Here is a 20,163-nt window from a genome sequence, read left to right on the forward strand (position 1 = left end):
AAAGGTTGTTTTTAATTTCAAGAGTCTTTCTGATGCTGTTGCCAATGTTCAAAAGGTGGTCGCATTAGGCGATTAAGGATAAGTTGAAGAGACCATTGAGGAGTAGGTGGTCTGCATGAAAGGCGAATATTCCATAGGTCACCTAAAATCATTTGAGTGTGGGTTGTCTAAATAACAATGCAGAGTCCGTATTTGGAGGCTAATGAGCAACTATCGCTGTAATATAGACCTTCAGTGTGGAGAGTGAGAGGCCTTGATGGAAAAGATGCAGAAGGAAGGCAAAAACAGTGTGTAGTGTTGTTGGAGCAACAGGTAAGTTACGTGATGACACAAATTTGGAGATGTTCCGCTTAGAGCCTTAGTAGAAGGTTTGCAGGCATAGTCCAAAAACTGCTTTATCGAGGGAGTAACCTCCAGGCGGTGATGTGTAATGTCTGGAGATCTGGATGAAAAATCTTGCCCTGGTTGAGGGTCAGCAAGTGCAGGAGCAGCGGGAGGTGGAAAAAATTGAGAGCCATGGATTGGAGGGTTGTGAACCATGCTTGGCGGGCCACCACGGGGCCATCAGGATGGCACTGGAGTTTGACGATAGTGCGCTCAAGGAGCGGAATGGGAGGAAAGAGGTACAGGAGACTCGGGCTCCAGGTGGCCATAAAGATGTCACCCATTGACTGTGGTCCTATTCCTGCCCTGGAGCAATAATGTGGGCATTCTGCATTGGTAGGGGAGGAGAATATGTCCACTTGCGTGATGCCCCAACAACAATACAGGTGAAACACATCGTCGTCCAGAGACCACTCGTGGCTGCATGTATGGAATCTGCTGAGATGCCTGCAAGGGCATTGTCTTCTGTAGATATGTGGACTGCAACTGGGTAAATGTGGCGGGTGTAGCACCATATCCACAGTTGCACTGTCAGGTGGAGGGGAGTGTGTGTGTGTGTTCCTCTTTGCTTGTTAATATAAAACAAGACCGTAGTGTTGTTGTTGGCTACTTGAACTTCAAGTCCTATGAGGAGGCTTTCGAACGCACGGAAAACTTTGGTGACAGCAACTCTTGTCTCCGAGGGAGACCTCACACCTGTGGGGCTGGCATCTGTGATGACTTGGCCACAGAGGTGAAGGGCCTTGAATGGTCTGCCTACACAAGAGATTTGTGAACGTTGGTCCACCAAGTAAACTGGGATGCTAGCTTATTTTAACTGTGAGAAGTTTGAATGGATGATGTACCATGGGGTTGAAAAAGGTGAGAAACCACATCTGGAGTGATTGCATCTTGAGACAAGCGTGTTGAACAACTGTGGTGGCGGAGGCCATAAGGCCTAAAAGACGCTGAGTGAGATGGGCTGTAATGACTGCGTCAGGTGAAAAAATCATATGAGAGAGCGAAGGTTTGTTTGCTTCTCCTTCGGCAGGAAAGCTCACCCTTGAATCGAGTTGAATATTGCCCCTATGTACATCACCTGTTCAGAAGGCTCAAGGATGGATTTGGAGTTGATTTGAAATCCCAGATCCATTAGGAGGGACAAAATCAGGTTGACATTGTGGTGCACTTTGGAACAAGACGGGGATATTAGAAGCCAGTTGTCCAAATACAGGAAGACAGTGATGCTTCGGAGGTGGAGATATGCTGCTACCAGGGGGAGACATTTTATAAAGACCCTTGGTGCAATTGACAAGTCGAATGGAAGGTCTTTGAACTCGTATGTTGTTCCTTGGAAAGCAAACCTGAGGAATCTGCGGTATTGAGACGTATGTTTATTTCAAAATAAGAGTCCTTTAAATCTATGACCGCGAACCAACTGTTGGAGTAGTTGGATGGTGCTGTCCAAGGTGACCATATGAAAACACTGTGGGGTGATGTAAGAGTTGAAGCGGTGGAGATCTAAGATGGGTCGTAGTCCGCCATCCTTTTTATGGGACTGCAAAGTATCGGGAATAGAATCCTAGAAGAATGTCTTCATGCTGATCTAGAGTGATGGCATCCTTTTACAGTAGGGAGCATATCTCCTCCTTCAGGGTGAGAGAAAGGGTGATGTTTTTGAAGAATCCAGTTGGAGGGAGACAATGGAATTCTATTGCATAGCCTATGGTGATGGTGGTGAAGACCCAGGCGTCTGAAGTGATGCATTGCCATGTGTGGAGAAAAAGTCCCAGCTGTGTGTTGTAAGTATCTGATACTGATGGGGGGTATGGATGTGGAGGGTTGGGGAGTCAAAGATTATGTTTTGTCTTCCTCTCAAGTCTATGGACGGACTGACATGGGTGCTGTTTTGCAGTTTGCTGGCAAAAGGAGAAAGTAGATGTGTTGGGAGCTTGTGGTCATTGACAATCCAGATGTGGCCTATATTGCTGGTAAGTATAAGCACGGTACCAAAAATTCTGTGGGTGGTAGTGTTGAGTATTGTATCACCTTGCAGTCCTCCTCAACTTTTGAAGGTTGTCCAGTATCTCATCATTCTTTTCATCAAAAATACCAATGCCATCAAAGGGTAGATCTTCAATTCTAGACTGTGCATCGTCCAATAAGCCGGCAGATATAAGCCATGCATAGTGACATAGTGCTATGGCTGTGGCCATTAGTTTGATCACAGCATCTACCACAAGGTGTGCAGCAATTCTCTCTTGCCAAGCAAGGGTCATGACCTCCTGATTAAAGAAGAGGCCTTGAGAGTGGAGGTCTTCAGAAGGAGCCTGAAGTGCCTTGTTCCAAAGATGACGATGGTAGCCTCCCATTGCAGATGTATAGTTGGCTACCCTAAGGACAAAAGAGGCAAGAGAATAAACACTATGGCCGATGACATCGAATTTCCTACCCTCGCAATTGTTGGGGGTTGAGGCAGAGCTATTCAAGCTCTATTTTGAGTAGCATCCACAACAAACGAATTAGGGAGAGAATGCTTAGAAAGAAAGGTGGTGTTGGTACCATGGGTTTTGTATAGGTTTTCCACTCTTCTGGGAATCTGAGGAACAGAGGATAGCTTCTTCCAAGATCCCTGAATGAGTTTGAGCATAGAAGAAATGAAGGCCAGGCGAAGTGATGGTAACTGGTCTCTAGTAATGTCTTCATAGACCTTATCAGACTCCTCTGGTGCCGGCTGGTCAACAACAAGATCTATAACCTCAGCGATGCAGAGAACCAATTGGGTGTAAATTGTAAAGTCCTCAGAAGGAGACGGAGGGTGGTTCTCTGCAACATCAAATCCAGTGTTGGCATATTGGGTGGTGAATCTCCCCTCGTGTCAACATTGGAGTTGTAAGTATTGGTATCAAAATGGACTGGGAGCTGCTCTGGAGATGGAGAGAGGTCTCTCGGAGCTGATACCGATGAACGACAGAAAGGTTCCCCAGAAGGTACAGGATGATGTCGGCAAGTATGCTGGTTGGTGTCAGTATCTAGTCTCCCAGGTCGAGGAATGCTCTCCCTCAGAAGCTTAGATTAGTTCCCTCTCTTGTATCCTTCTAAAAACAGTTGAAGACCACCTCTTCAAGTAGGCTTTTAACAACCACAACTGAATCTATGGAATGCTGGTTTTAAGCCAGGTAAATGTGCTTTGATTGATTGACTAATTGATTTCTATACCGCCCATCTGGTAACCCAGGCCACTCTGGGCAGTTTAAAGAGTACAATAATATAAAACAGTCAATACAATACAGATAAATGAAAATAATATCAATGAGACATTAAAATAAAATAATGAAAGCATGGTGGGGGGTTGAACATTAGCAAATATCTAGTCGTTTAAGTGCTGTTCTATCAGAGTATAATAGAGTCCAGGAAGGCCTGTCTAAATTTTTCTAATTGCTCAAAAATTCCCAATGAAGGCACCAGTCGGATTTTGGATGGGAGACCATTCCACACTTGTGGGGCTACTGCCGAGAAGGCTCTGTTTCTGGTTACGGTATTTCAAGCCTCTCTAAGGGATAAAACTCTCAACTGCCTAGCCTGGGAAGATCTTAGAGGACAGGCAGATCTGGTTGGAAGGAGGTGTTCTGTCAGATAATGAGGTCCCAAACTGTTTAGGGCTTTGTATGTTAATACCATTACCTTGAAGCTGGCATGGAAATAAACAGGTAGCCAGTGCAGGGCGGCCACAGTGGAGAAATATGTGGATGTCTTCTCACCTCACTCAGTAATCTGGCAGCCGAGTTCTGGACCTGCTGAAGTCTCCGTGACAACACCAAGAGCAGCCCCATATAGAACATTACAGTAGTCTAATACTGAGATCACTAGTGCATGGACCAGCATGGTAAGGGACCTGGTGTCATGGTAGGGACACAGCTGAGCGGACCACCTTAGACAGAAATAGGGGGTGCAGACCACAGCTGCTATCTGAGATTCCACTGCTGGGTCCAAGAGTACTCCCAAGTTGCACACCTCATCCTTTGCAGAAATAGTGACCCCTCCCCAAAAGAAAGGGAAGCACCCAGACTGCAGACACTAGAGGCCCCCACCTGCTAGATTTACGTCTTGACTGGGTTCAGTCTCAGTCTATTATCCCTCATCCACCACAGCACAGTGTCCAGGCAGCACTCAAGGGATGGAACAACATCCAGTGCAGAAGGATGGAAGGAGATAGAACTGGGTGTCATCTACATATTGATGTTTTAAATGTTTTAATTTTTTATTGTATTTTAATTATGATTATAAATTAATTCTTTTTAACATGTAATTTGTGTTTTTAATTTTACAATGTTTTCTAAAATCTCAATAAATCTTAAATAAAAACAGTAACATTTATAACATTAAAAACTGAAGGAAATCAGCATAATCAGATAAAACACGTTACTAGTAGACAGCCGCATGCTAAAGTCTATCCAAAAAAAGGCATTTGCCTGCTAATGGAAGGGCAACAGAGAGGGGTCCAGAGTCCTTCCACAGGCCTCCAAGAAGGTCCCCTCTAGTATAATAAGCCTTTAGGGAAGCAGGACAGAGTAAAAAGCCTCCCCTTCAAATCTCAAAGTCCAGGAAGACTGGTATGGGACAACATAGTATCTTGGATGCCCTTTGTTAATATTGGTAAAAGGTTACTACTTTAGAATATAAGCCATACTTTTGAAATCTAAGCGGAAGCCATAGTACTCAAACTGAATTCTTTAGCCTACTGACAAATGAAGTCATACAAGCTGTTGTTGTATTAAAACAGCAAGTATTTGAGGATGTTAAAGGCATTAACGTCACTAATGGGGGGGGGGACCCTCAATAGAATTCCAACACAATTAGAGATCTGGAACATTATTAATTATGCATGTTCACATACTGTAAATGTCTGAAGAAAGAATGCATGGCTTGGTTTCCTTCTCCCATAGAAGTATAGTGCAAAGTAAAGTGACCTTAGTCATATTAATCATGTTCCCACATAAAGCAAAGATTTCAATATCATAGACAATGAAACTACGGTATATAAAATGCAATAATTTTGATCTTTTCAGAGAGTGATGAGGACCAGAAATACATGAGTTAATCAATACAATGCTTGGAGTATATTAGGAAGTACATACAGGATCTGGTTATAGCAATCTGATCAATTGACTAAAACAAATTTGGGGCACAAGCCAACATATATTTCTTTAGAAGACATCACCACTGAACTTAATGGTAATTCTTCCTGCATACAGAGAACTAAGCTATTAAAGCTATAATACTGTATTCTGTTGAGCGACCTCTAAAAGTTCCATATGGCCTTCAGTCTTTCAAAGTAGTAAAATAAGCTTGTGGAATAATTTATAATCTGCTTTTAAAGAATGTAAGCTTTTCTAAAAAATATATTTTTAAATTGTTTTAAATCAGTTTTTAATGAACGTCGTATGTCTTTTTGTACACTGCTTTAAGAGCCATTGTGAATAGAAAAGTGATACAGAAGTACTATAGTAATACTAAAAAGAATAATATCCAAATAGAATAGCTACTAATTTAAGATTTCTTGGATGTTATATCGCTACTGATACCATTTGAATAGTCATTACAATAGTATACCATCACTTGTAACTCCTGTGTTTTAAAGGTAAATACTCTATTTTCAGTTTTCCACAGCCATAACTATTGAAGAATCTAGATCACAAAGTAGACACCAAGTCCAGTATTTAAACAGCCACCACTTCTTATAGAGGAGCATGAACACTTTTGAAAGAAATTTTACAATTTATAGAGAAAACTATTTCAGATTTTCCCAACAGGAGCCATTTTAAAAAGCTGTATTTCTCAACTCATATTTTCGTAAACCTAAACAAAAGCTCCTACTGCAGACATACAAGTCTGATTTTATAGTTAATTTAATTTGATTTGATTTAATTTGATTTGATTTTACTTGTTTTTATTCTTTTAAGAAGTTTGTAAGCTACCTAAAATACTATTTGTTTTTAGTTTTAACCTACCCTATGTATTTTAGTTTTACCCCAACTTATGTGTGGTATAAATGTAAGAAATTAAATCAATGAATGAATCAATAATACAAATATAAATGGTTGAATGCAAGTAAGACACATTCCTATGAAACTTTCCAGATTTATTCCAGACTCATGTTTCATGTTTAGAAATCTGCCATGATAACAAAGTTAAACAAAGTTTAACAAAGTTAAACCCTCATACTTGGGTAAGACAGATATTTGTACTGTACTACAGCAGTGAAAACTTAAGTGCACACACTTAAGTCAGTAGCATATCTAGAAAATACTGAGATAGAACAATGATTACAACACAATATAGTCAAGGTCATCATGTCCTTAACCTAATTTCAAAAGTTGTCATTTCAAGCATCTGGAAACAGTAATATCTGCCTCATCCAGTCATAAGAAATGCAAACGGAAGTACAGTACTGTATGTATATGCATACAATGAAATGGAAGCAGTCACATCTGTTTACATACCACTTCCCAGTTCACGTTAAAATTGGAGATTTGATGGAATACCTTTTCAAAAGAGTAGGAATGTGTGGTCCTAGAGATTTTGGTGGAATGAAAATCCCAACTTTCTTAAGTAATAATAACCAGTGATGAGCGATGATTTCAAGCCCAACAACATATGGAGAGTCACATGTGGTACATCTGCAGAAAGGGAGTTAAACCCTGCAGCTTTCTTCCAAATCCTCCTCACTTGCAATATTAGTACTGAGTGGCAAAATTGCTTCAAATCAATAGTTTAAAGCAAGGACAAGTGACAGCATGTCTACAGCCTCTTACTGATATGTACTTTTAAAATTCTTACACCACATTAAAAGCAAAAACATGTCAACAAATACAACATCCTTCATCATTCTAGTTTTGGCCTTAGTCTCAATTAACTATTGTTTCTGTATCTATTTACTTGTATCTCAACCCTAGATCCATTTACAGTACTTAGCAATGTGACTTACTGATTCTTACAGACCACTCCCCAGAGCAAGAGAATACGCTCTGAATATACAGATATTCAAATTAATTTTCAAGAATGATGGAAACCAGGACAAAGCTAATGTCCCAACTGCAGTGCTACTAAAAGAAGACATTAAGGATCTTATTCCTTTTACTGCAGTATTAAGCAACACTTTCTCTGTTAACTCTGAAGAAAAGATTCTGGGTTTAATACACTGGTGAAATTGTTCTGAAGCAGCTCATCTGTGTGAAAACATGACTGCTGTCAGGCTGCCAAAATGAGAGCATACAAATACTAATCATACAAGCTCAAAAGGTCTGTGAGCTGCCTCAGCCTCAATGGCAGTAGTTCTATGGTTTGAATTATAATGGACTTTTAAATTCGACAATTTCCCTCTTTTTGACTGACTGCTTTGCTAGAAATAAGCATTTTCTCCACATGCCACTAGCAATTTCCCCAACACCTAGAAGCTGCAGTCCCGCTTCTAGTTACATAGAAGTGTAAGATACTCATTTAATTGTTTTCTATTCTTTTACTTCCAACTTTTTTTGGAAGTAAAAAATCTGAAAGATAAAAGAACAAAAACAACAAATCTCAGAGCAATACTTAGTAACAATTCTATAAAATAACAAATACACATCATAGCCTACTTTTTAAGTTTCAAGAAGTGGTAAAAAAAATAAGCAGAGCGACCACCAGAGGCTCTCTGGATATTGAATGAACTCCTAGGAAGAATAGATACTGAATGAACTCCTAAGAAGAATATCAATTCTGAAAGAAACTCTGGTCCCCGCTCAGCTCCCAACTGCCAGCTACCCTAAGATTTCAGAGCTAGAAGAAAATATTATCTAACCTTTGCCATTGATCAAAAGATCAAAGACTGCTAAGAGGCTAGACCCAGTGCCAGGTAGAAGAGGGTCATGACACTAGAGAGGCCACTTTTGCTTGGCCACTGGCTTACTTTCATCTTCCCTCCTCATTCCTTTTTCTTTTCATAGCCTACAGAAAAGGACTATCTAAACAGTTATCAGTACAGTACAATCCTTATAAAACCTGGAAACGTGTAAGGATTAAACATATCCTCAGTGACTTGCATCTGCAACATACAGACAAATTGGCCAGTCTAAGTATAAATATTACGAGTTAAGTTACAATTCAAGTTTCACTTACTATGGGTAATGCCCATAAAGTATAATGGGTCTTTACTCCAAATAACCATAGAAAGAATGTAATTGAACATGTTTCTGTCCCATCTTCTCAAAAGATCAAGGGGCTAATAGTGAGACAGTTCAGAGACACAATGAAAGCAGTAACAAAGAAAAGGCAGCAATAAATATTGACATATAAAAACAAATACAGTCTTATACAGACTAAGGATGTTAACACATGGTTCTAACCGAAACCAGTGGGATTAAGTTAGTGTGACTAACTCCTCATTGAGACTTAAATGCATTTTATGTACTTAATCCAGGGCCAACCCAGCAACTCTAAACATGACAAATAAAAAATGTATTTCATCTTTCATGGAAAGAATGCAACTTCTGTTTCTTTTAAACCCAAGTAGATAAAAATAAACAAGAAACAACAGAAAAAGACCAGCTTTTGTCAAAAGTCTAACAGTTGCATCTTCAGATACTACAGGTGGAGGACGTAACAGAAGGCAGGGAAGTTCACAAGCCAAAGCTACCGAGAAAGCTCTTTGGAAAACTGTAAAGTTCTGCTTGAATCTACCTCAGGAGAATCGTGTATGGACTGTTACTACGTATTTCCACAGGGCCAAAACTGCCTTGTTCTATAGGAAAAATACTAACATCTTGATAACTTGTTTAAAAAACTGCAATGCATTATATAAGGAGCTTGCCTTTGATGACTGTTCAAACTACAGTCTAGGGTGGATAAAAATCAATGATTTTTAAAAAATCAAATTGATTTAAATCACAATATAAATTAAAAAACCATCAAAAACTATTTTTTATTTAAATCACTTTATTTAAATCACATTCACCCTACATTTCATGCAAATATGGCAGCAAAATCACTCTAGTATTCTGATGCCACCAGGATGCTGATAACTCTCAATTCTCTCTCTCTCCTTACTTTGTAATCCAGCAGGCAGTAAACATGGAATTCAAGATATTGGGCTACATCGTGGGGTACTCTTCCTATTGGTTGTGCTAATGGTAGCTGCAATCCAACAACATCTGGAGGGCTACAGTTACTCATCTCAATTTATTCCGATGCAGCGGTTCACATTCTAAATCAGTGTCTGATGTCTATACAGATTGCATGGGGTGAACAAACTGAAGCTTAATTCAAAAAGAGATGTCCCTGCTCAACCAAGCATACAAACTAGGAAACAGTGATTCAACTTGCTACCTCCAAGAAGGCAAAACTCAGGTAAGTATAATGGATGAGTAGCTCTGTTCTTTGACTCCCTGAGCTAACCTCATGGCCACTGCTCTGCAGCCTTTGCTCAGTCTCTCATGCCTCTCACACTGCAGCCTTTGTTCAGTCCCACATGCCTCCCATAGAGGAGGCAGCTAGCTACAAGTCTGCCCCCAAAATGACCTCCAAGTGACTGGTTCCCAACAAGCCACACTTTTTTTTGAGGCCCTGACAAAGACCTTATGTCTTTCCTAGTCCCCCAGGTATGAGGTAAGTCATATGTCAAGCTGTCTTAATGACTGGATGACCTCTTATGTGCAATCCTCCAGCAGAGTGTGGGCGCAATCACCAGTATGACCAGCATCTGGCTTGGTACATATTGTGTAGGACCTGGTTCCTGTGTCTCCCTAGGCAGTTCAAGTCTGAATGATCCTTCTGACATCCCTCTCCCATCACCAGCCCCATCTCTCCAGCCTCTGCAGGCTTAAATAGCTTCTTGTCCCACCCCACTCTTGCATCTCGCTATACTATCTGTTTGCTGAGCAACAGGGTGGCATTTCTGTTCTGTCTGCCATGACTTTCTTTCACCTCACCCAGACTGTAACATTGGCAGCAGATCAAGCAACAGGACTGGGCTATACACCCTCTTTGTTCTTTGTGCTTTTTGAGTTCTAGAGAAGCCTGAAGCAATGCAAGACTCCTGGCTTCATCAGCCAAGGTAGGTGTAGAGAGTGAGGGGCAGCTCCAGTTTGGGTGTACTCCTGTGTCTACAAATGGATGAAAGTCACTGAATTGCCTTTAACATACTCTGTACAACTGGCCTTGGTCACTAAGCTGACTACATCATTCCAAGGACAACCTGAAGTGTTGGTTATGACCTAAAAAGCTCTGTACACCTTGGAACCAGGCTACTGAAAAACCACATGCTCCTATGTGTGTCTGCCCCATTTCTAAGATCCTCGAAAGATACTTTTTCTACCGTGTTCCCTGAAAATAAGACAGGGTCTTATATTAATTTTTGCTCCAAAAAATGCAGTAGGGCTTATTTTCAGGGGATGTTTTATTTGGTGGAGCGTGGGGTTTCACTTAACTAGGGCTTATTTTGGGGGTAGGACTTATATTACAAGCATGTTGAAAAATCATAATAGGTCTTATTTTCGGGAAAACAGGGTATATTGTGCTGTCATCAGCTTGGAACGCAAGAGATTACTTTCTTGGTGATTACTACCTTGCATCAAGGAAGAACAGGCTAACTCCATCTTTAACACCCTTCAACAGCAAAATACATTTCTATTCAACAAAGCATTAGGGTCTTTAGAGAGACTTCTCAAATCTGCTGAAACAAGTTTTAACTGATGGATGCTGTTTATTTCTAAATTTTACTCATGTCTGTGACTTCATTGTATATTTTGATCATAATTTTATCATTTATGTTTTAATTCTTATGTGGCTATCTGCACTGAGTGCTATTTGTGGTAGAAAGGCAACATTCACAACATAAAAATTAATTGATATCAGATGCTAGTATCATCTTTTATCCACTTCTGAAATAGACAGGATGGCTCTCAGATCATTTCAAAAGTGGCTTTAATCTGTGAAATCCTAAACAGCTTATAATTTTAAAGGATCACTTCCTCTTGTAGTAAACCTGATATAACAGCAGAGACTATTCTGAAGTCCCAAACCCAAAAGAAATGGGGAGATAAGAGTCCAGATATAGGTTCCTAATAGTCACAGAGCCCTGCCTGTAGAATATTCTCCACAGAGAAATTTATCTAGCAATGTCCCTCCTTCCTTTTAAATGCCATATATAAACCTAGCAAATACCCTGTTTCCCCTAAAATAAGACCTAACCTGAAAATAAGCCCTAGTACTGTATGATTTTTCAGGATGCCTGTAATATAAGCCCTCCCCCCAAAATAAGTCCCATTTAAGTGAAACCCCGCCCTCCACCATTGTGCAGCAACCAGAAGATGACACGACTGTTTGAATAAATGTAGATTGTTGTACATGGAAAAAAAATAAAACACCCCCTGAAAATAAACCCTAATGTGTTTTTTGGAGCAAAAATTAATATAAGACCCTGTCTTATTTTCGGGGAAACAGGGTATGTGCATACATGTGCTATAATTTATGTTCTGTTCTGTCAATTTTATTTTATTTCACTAATTAAGTGATTTAGAATGAAAGTTAAAACATCTCCTTTGATTTTACAGATAGGCTTTCCTAACGTTCTCTCAATATCTGATTTATTCTTGAACTAATATTTTGCATATTTAATTCAGCTTTTTCAAGTACAGTATTCTATAAGAAAGACAGAAAACTAACTCTTAACTCTCATACTCCAAGATGAAATACGACTATCCCAGATTCGTATTCTGTAAAATAATTTACTGAAAACCAGAAATAGAAGATAGGCATTCCAGAATATTTTCACCAAGAGTTGTGAACAATACTGCAGACACACTGACTTCTTGACAAATATGAAATGGATGAGACCAACATGGACCCAATAACCCTTCCCACCCGCCCCATTATAATACTCTGTCTCATTAATGTGATGTGTTGGGACAAAAGAATATCAATATTCCATGCTGTTTTTCAGTGAACCATGGAGCCAAGAGGCAGAAATAACTTTGAGTCCTTGATTGCTGGCTTTTTTTCCTAAGTGTTTTCAAATGCTTTTTAATTATTATTGTCTAATTAATTACTGGATTTTAAATTATTATTATATGTTTAATTGCTTTTAACCTTGTACTTTAGGGTATTTTTAGTGTGACCCTTTTTTGACATTGTGAGCTGCCTTGAGCCCCATGAGGAGAAAGGCATCTTACAAATGATACATCATCATCATCATCATCATCATCATCATCATCATCATATAGTTTTCAGTAGGTTGGTCCCAGGGAGGGCACAGCACTGGGTTCAGATAACTCCTAGGATCCATGCAAAGTAATTGTTTTCATACTTTTTTGAATGACAAGTTTGGAACTATCTGTAATTTTCTGTAGCACTAAGAGCTGACAGATGTTTGGTTTTCAAAGCAAAAATATTATTTCTTCTTCTTAAGAATCTAAATTACGAGATAGCTCATTTGCAATTTTCTAATCCTAATTTCTTCATAATTCTTATATAACAGAGGCCAGAATCCTGTTTCAGATTTACATCAGTGTAAGTGCAATAGTGAACTGCTGCTAATTAATGAGTTGCTAATACATACACAATCCTGCAACTAGTAATTCTTTAAGAATGTGTTCAGCAGAGGCAGTTCATTGGCATGGTTTATACAATTACACTGACACTGGCATAAATCCACAGTAAGATTTTGGGCAGTGAATAATACTAACTCATTGAAGTTTTTATTTTTGAGAGCCACTATGAAAATTGTGACAAGGATGACAAAGAACATAAAGGTCAATGGCCAGGATGTATGGTAGTTGCTAAAAATGTAATGTTTCCCAGTTGCATGATGGCAATTAGGGAACATGACAGCACATCTAAAGCACAGCTAACAACAACAACAACAACAACGACAACAACAACAACAGTAATAAAGATATTCTATATTATTTTAAAGTACAGTGTGAGTTTTAATTGTATTATGGCTTTGGGTTTGTGACTGTAGTTCGTTTGCAACAGGGTGGATTTGATTTAAATTTTAAGCATTGATTTTTTAAATTATTTATGTTTTTAAAAATCATTTTTTTAATTTAACAGTGATTTAAATTAATTTGATTTTTAAAAATCAATGATTTTTATCCGCCCTAGTATGCAATTTTGGAAGCACTGCAAATCCCAGATTCTTGATCAAAATGCCAACACTCAAGCTACTAACTTTTCTTCCTTCAATATAGATATGAGCTGCTTAAGAGAGCTAAAAATGTATGCTTCTCCTTGGATCCACCCTCATTTATAAAGTTACAAATGAGGCACATTCATCTTCAATAAATGGCAAAGAAGAGTTTACCATGTCATACTTCAAGGAATACTTCATTATTGACCTTGGAACACTTGCTCCAAATGGAAATAGGAGTGGAAGGCCTTCAGAAAGATAAACATGGTCTGTTTCCAACAGACTAGCAATGGTGAACCTACAGCACGCATGCCACAGCTGGCACGCAGAGCCCTTTCTGTGGGCATGTGAGCCATAAGTCTAGTGGAACAGGCAAAGGAAGCTACCTCCTTGAACAAGGAGATGCCACAGCAACACCTCCAGGAGAAACACCTGTTCTGGGCACCAGGCCACTTGTGCAGTTCTGTGGGAGCTCTCACATGGTCCTTGGAGTAAGCCGGGTCCGCTGAGGATGTAACTTCCACTCCTTGAGTGGCGTTGGGAATAAGCGAGAGGCAAGCATAAGGGAAGGTAGTGAGAGCTCTGACTGGAGCATGAGTGGGGCTCTTCCTCTCTTCTCTGCGGGACTGTTTCTTTAAAGGGGGAGGGCAGAAAAGGGGGGGGCTTTGGCTAGTGCAACAGGATGTACTCTAGCCAGGGTGTTACGGGTGAGACTCAACTTTCTGTCCAGATCTCCTCTTAAATGGCTGGGCAACTTTGCTGCATTATAACTTGACCAATTGTGCCGTAGGATAGGGCCTGAAGGGCAAGAAGGTTCTCATCCTATTCTACACAATGGATTCCCAATTTTGTTGTCACATGTGAGATAAGCCTTACAGTACACTTGTCATATGGGAGTCAGAACTACGTTTTGTCTACCTTTCCCTTCCAGTGTTGTTGTCTGTGCCCTGCAGTTGGGTAAGATTCTGTCCATTAGCCTAGTGTTGGCGCTTTGAAATAAATAAGTTGGTTTTGTGTTACAGTTTGGGTACTCGGGCTCAAAAAGGTTCACCATCACTGAATTTCGTTGTATGGGTATACTGTGTATCTACTTACAATGACAATAAAATTATATTATTAATAGACTATCGGGAACAAATCATGTTCTTAGCAGAGAATTTCCTAGAAGACAAGAAGATATTTATGCACAGATAACCAAAATGAAACAGCATAACCTAAAGCTTATAAATGTAAATATAATCAGTACACCTTGGTCTCCCCAAGGCAAATGGAAATAACATGACAAAGGCATTGCTTCTCACAAGGCTAAATGCCAATCTCTTCAGTGGATGGCATTCTTTTTTCACTCCAGAATTGCAAAGGCTGAGAAAAGGACAACTATCCCCTTCCACGCACACTTTTACACCAGAATGTGCATAATACAGAGAAATTCCTCTTGGGAAACCATGGCTGCCCGCGGGGCAGGTGTTTTTTTTTTTTGGGTTGTTGTTTTTTTTGGATGGCCCAAGTTACTTCTGCCTGCTCCGCTTCACCTCCTCCCTGTCAGCGAGTCCTTCGCCGAGTTTGTCAAAGCAGACACACGAGCAAGCCGAATCACAACGCCACGCCACAGAGGCGCCGACTCCTGTTTCTCGGGCGAGGAAGGAGGGTAGGGCGATCGCTCGCCGGAGACGGGCATAAGCCGCACATGCCGACAGGCCCCTACTTCCCCCTCACACACTCCTCCTCCTCCTCCTCCTCCTCCTCTCCAATGATTCCAGCCTGCCCCACGCGAGTGAGGGGGGAGGTCAACCACGGTTGGGAAGACGAAATCAAAGTTAAGCCCCCGCCCAAGGATTTCCCGGCCACAAATCCGCGCTCCAGCCGCCGCTTAAAAGAAATAAAAGAAGGAAAGGGATCCTCGCCGCTCCCCCACAGGGGCTCACGGGTCCCTGTCCTGTTACACCGAAGGCGCCTGAGGCGACGAGGAGAGGAAAGAGGGGCGGGCCGGGCCGGCGGAGGGGAAAAGAGAGAGCTCCGGGACGAGCGATGGGGCTGCCCTGGGACTGGAGGGAGGGGGAGAAAAGGGGGAGATCATGGGCCGGGCAGAAGTAATGCTGAGGGAGACTGAAATGGAGGAATAACAGGATAGAGAGCGGAGGGAGGGAGGGTGACGGCCGATGAGGGGCTCCGGAACCAGCCAAGGCGTAGGAAGGGCAGCTTCGGGTGTGTGCGCGTGTGCTTGTGCGTGCGTGTGCGCGTGCATTAGGGAAGGGGGTGGGGACCCCCTCCTCACGCCTTCAGACTCCTCAGCGCGCGTCCGCTTACCTCGCCAGGGTGACCCTCGACTCGCTCTCCCTCCTCCTCCCCCCCCTGCCCGCCCCCGTCGCCGCCGGTTAAGTCCCCAGCCCCCGCTCGCCTCCACAGCGCTCTTCTACCTCATATCTGTCGGGTCCCCCGGGTGTCCTCCTCACACCCACGGCAAGGACGATGTTGGAGGAGGTGGAAGCGGCAACGCAGCGACAGCAGCAACCGGCTCAGTAGCAGCAGCAGCGGCGGTAAAGGCCATTGCCTGGGCCAGACGCACCATCCCCTCCCCGCGTCTGCGCCTGCCAGAAGCGAAGCCGTCTCCGTCTCGGGAAGGGGGAGGGGGGGGGAAACGACCCGCCAGCCCACTCGCCCGCCCGCCGGGCTCCCTTCTCACACACCCGCTGGATTACTGCGCAACCCACCGAGAGGCTCAACTCCCGAGGCAGCCAACCAAGGCTTCTCCCACGCGAGAGATCCTCCCCTCTCGGATGACGGACGCGCCCATCCGCCATTAGGGAAGAGGGGAAATGCCACAGAGTTCATCGCTTTCAGGGATACATTTATAACGAAGCCCCTTAGGCAATGCGATGGGCCCCGGAGTGCGCGGATGCTATTGTTCTGCGGAGCAAGGCGGCGACCTGAAGAACCATCTGGGTTTCATTCAAAGGAAAGGGAGAAAAGGACTGACCTAATGGGAGAAGTTACCAAAATGTGGTCATGTGCTTGGATGACCTGAGTCAGCATTTTAATTCTATAAAAATAACACGCAACGAAGCATCAGCACTTTCTGTTAAAAAGAAAGTATTAAGCTTTGGGTATGACTATCTATTGCAGTTCTTTTATTACGACTCCTTTACTGATTGGAGGTACTGCACGCAGAGACCCACTGAGGTTTTCCCTACTGCTTGGCATGCTGGGAAATGTAGTCTTCATTCCGGACGTGAGGTGACTGGGAAGCGTTGGAATGGAGGACTCCTCTCGTCTCGTTCCGCCTCCTGTATAGAGTGACACAGCTTTTCGCCAATTGCGAACTGCCCTTTCGCAGAGCCGAGGTTTAGGGTTTTTCAAAGCAGGATTCACTCTCCCGCGAGAGTCAGAAAGAGACAGAGAGGGGCCTAAGAAAGGTAATGGGTTTGTCATGGTAACCAGGGGCTTTTTGGCTGCAGTGCGGCGAGGGGCTAGACAGGGGAGGTTAGGGGCCGTGGGTGTGAGCAGTGCATTCGCTGCCCGTGTCTGTTGCCCTCTTCGGCCCGCAGTCGCCAGCGCCATCGCATTGACCAGCATCCCTTCCTTGCCTGGATGTCAGCCCTCCTGGAGGAGAAGGGTTGAGGAGGCTCTTTTAAGTGGAGCGTTCCCGCCTCTATCGCTCGACTCAGTGCCTTCTCTTTTAGTCGTAATTGAGAAAGTTAGGGAGTAGGGACCTTGTAACCTGCAGTAAATATAATGAAGTAATGATATTACAGGAACGGCATGTTTTCTCATTACAGTATTTTCTCTTTTTCTTTGATGATCTGGAGGTTCTGGGAGTGCCTAACACTAAATTAAATATACAGTGGAACAAACCGAACTGTTTAAATAACGGGGGGAGGAGAGCAATTTCCAATGTATGGTGAAGACTACTAGGTTAAGTGAACAATCCAACCTGAAGGATTCAATTGAGTGCACACTTATTTGGAAGTATTTCCCGCATGGGATTGTGCTGGCGAACATTTAAAAAAGGTCTTCAACCTCCCACGAGAAAGAGAAGGGCTTATAAAATGGAATGGTCTTTGCCATATGCAAAAAAAAGGATGCATCCTTGGTGCAGCTTTGAAAGTCATGGTGTCACAGGTTAAAAGTCCCTTTGCTCTCTAGTAGGCATCCTTCAGTCTCGAAAGACTATGGTATCGTGCTCTGTATGGAGGACTTGGAACAGCGTCTAGTGTGGCTGAGGAGGCCAATTCGAGAGTGACAATCCCTTCCACACTGGAGACAAATCCAATCTGTCCCCTGTCCAGCTCCCTGGTTTTGCTTCCTTTGTGACTTCCTCTTTGCCTCAGCCTGCTGGACAAGGGTCTCTTCAAATTGGGAGAGGCCGTGATGTACTGCCTGCCTCCAGGCTGAACGATCAGATGTCAGAGTTTCCCATCTGTTGAGGTCTATTCCTAAGGCCTTCAGATCCCGCTTGCAGATGTCCTTGTATCGCAGCTGTGGTCTCCCTCTGGGGCGATTTCCCTGCACTAATTCTCCATATAGGAGATCCTTTGGAATCCGACCATCAGCCATTCTCACAACGTGCCCAAGCCAGCGTAGACGTCGCTGTTTCAGTAATGTATGCATGCTGAAAATTCCAGCTCGTTCTAGGACTACTCTATTTGGAACTCTGTCCTGCCAGGTGATACCAAAAATCCGTCGTAGGCAACGCATATGGAAGGTGTTCAGCTTCCTCTCCTGCCGGGCACAAAGTGTCCAGGACTCGCTGCAGTACAGGAGTGTGCTCAGGACACAGGCTCTATAGACCTGGATCTTGGTATGTGTTGTCAGTTTCTTATTGAGCCATACTCTCTTTGTGAGTCTAGAGAACATGGTGGCTGCTTTCCCAATGCGTTTATCCAGCTCGACATCTAGAGAGAGGGTGTCAGAGATGGTTGAGCCAAGGTACACAAAGTCATGAACAACCTCCAATTCTTGTGTGGAGATGGTAATAGAGGGAGGCGAGTCCACACCCTGGCCCATGACTTGTGTTTTCTTCAGGCTGATTGTTAGTCCAAAGTCTTGGCAGGCCTTGCTGAAACGGTTCATGAGTTGTTGGAGGTCTTCAGCAGAGTGGGCAACAATGGCTGCATCGTCTGCAAAGAGGAAGTCCCTCATGCATTTCAGTTGGACTTTGGTCTTCGCTCTCAATCTAGAGAGATTAAAGAGCTTTCCATCTGATCTAGTCCGGAGATAGACACCTTCTGTTGCAGTTCCAAAGGCATGCTTCAGCATGACAGCAAAAAAGATCCCAAAAAGTGTTGGTGCGAGGACACAGCCCTGTTTCACTCCGCTTCGGATGTCAAAGGGATCTGATGTTGAGCCGTCAAAAACTACAGTGCCTTTCATTCCATCGTGGAAGGACCTGATGATGTTAAGGAGACGAGGTGGACATCCAATCTTGGGAAGTATTTTGAAAAGGCCATCCCTGCTAACCAAGTCAAATGCTTTTGTAAGGTCTATGAAGGCCACTAAGAGTGGCTGTTGTTGTTCCCTGCATTTCTCCTGCAACTGTCGGAGGGAGAATACCATGTCAGTGGTGGATCTATTTGCTCGAAATCCACACTGTGATTCCGGATAGACTCTGTCTGCAAGCACCTGGAGCCTCTTCAGCACAACACGGGCAAGCAGCTTCCCTACAACGCTAAGAAGAGAGATACCACGGTAGTTATTGCAGTCACCCCTGTCACCTTTGTTCTTGTACAACGTGACAATGTTTGCGTCCTTCATGTCCTGTGGTACTCCACCTTCCCTCCAGCAGAGACAAAAGATTTCATACAGTTCGGTGATGATGATCTCCTTACCGCATTTCAGCACTTCAACAGGGATGTTGTCCCTTCCAGGTGCCTTGCCAGAGGTGAGGGAATCCAAGGCCGCATTTATTTCTGCTAGGGTTGGTTCGCTGTCCAGCTCTTCCAAGACAGGCAGGCACTCAATGTTATTTAATGCTTCTTCGGTTACTACATTCTTTCTGGAATATAGCTCGGAGTAGTGCTGCACCCAGCGTTCCATCTGCTGTGCTCGGTCCTGGATGATCACACCTGTAGTAGACTTTAAGGGAGCAGATTTCTTCTGTAATGGACCTAAGGCCTGCTTGATACCATCATACATTCCTTTGATGTTACCTGTGTCCGCTGCTATCTGTATCTGAGAGCAAAGCTGAAGCCAATAGTCATTGGAGCATCTCCTGGCAGCCTGTTGGACTTGGCTACGAGCGGCTCGAAGAGCTTGCAGGTTGTACTCGCTAGGACAGGCTTTGTATGCTGCTAGAGCTCTTCTCTTATCCTCAATGGCTGGCATTAACTCCTCCGAATGGGCTTCGAACCAGTCAGCCATCTTTCTGGTCTTCTTGCCGAAGGTGGACAAGGCGGTGTTGTAGACAGTGTTCTTGAAATATTCCCATCGTTCAGGTGCATTTACATTAGCTGGACCTGGAAGGGTTTCCTCGAGTGCTTGGGCAAATTCCTTCACTTTTACTTATATCCAAAGTAGAGCTTCCAGCAATGACTGAGCAAATTCATGCAGGAATAGATTTCTTTTTCCCTCCTCAAGACACTGCTATAGGACACAGACAAAAAATAGTATCAGGAAAAGAAGACCAAATGCAAGTTGAA

At 42.9% G+C, this 20,163-nt stretch overlaps 2 protein-coding genes across 6 annotated transcripts in view; one reads left to right on the forward strand and one right to left on the reverse strand.

The window, feature by feature from the left end:
- The window catches only part of ITSN1 (intersectin 1), a 119,233-nt gene extending 103,145 nt beyond the window's left edge, over positions 1-16,088 (reverse strand). For 2 of the 3 annotated variants that reach the window (XM_020796196.3, XM_020796201.3), the window contains exon 1: positions 15,946-16,088. The gene's annotated coding sequence lies outside the window, so the exon portion shown is untranslated. The remainder of the gene's footprint in view (positions 1-15,945) is intronic. The other variant, XM_078388901.1, reaches the window with a different exon arrangement.
- Positions 16,089-16,748: 660 nt separating this feature from the next.
- Positions 16,749-20,163, forward strand: part of CRYZL1 (crystallin zeta like 1) — a 30,234-nt gene continuing 26,819 nt past the window's right edge. For all 3 annotated transcript variants that reach the window (XM_020796202.3, XM_020796204.3, XM_072994105.2), the window contains exon 1: positions 16,749-16,941. The gene's annotated coding sequence lies outside the window, so the exon portion shown is untranslated. The remainder of the gene's footprint in view (positions 16,942-20,163) is intronic.

Source organism: Pogona vitticeps, chromosome 3, assembly GCF_051106095.1.
Source record: "Pogona vitticeps strain Pit_001003342236 chromosome 3, PviZW2.1, whole genome shotgun sequence".
Taxonomy (NCBI): Eukaryota; Metazoa; Chordata; class Lepidosauria; order Squamata; family Agamidae; genus Pogona; species Pogona vitticeps.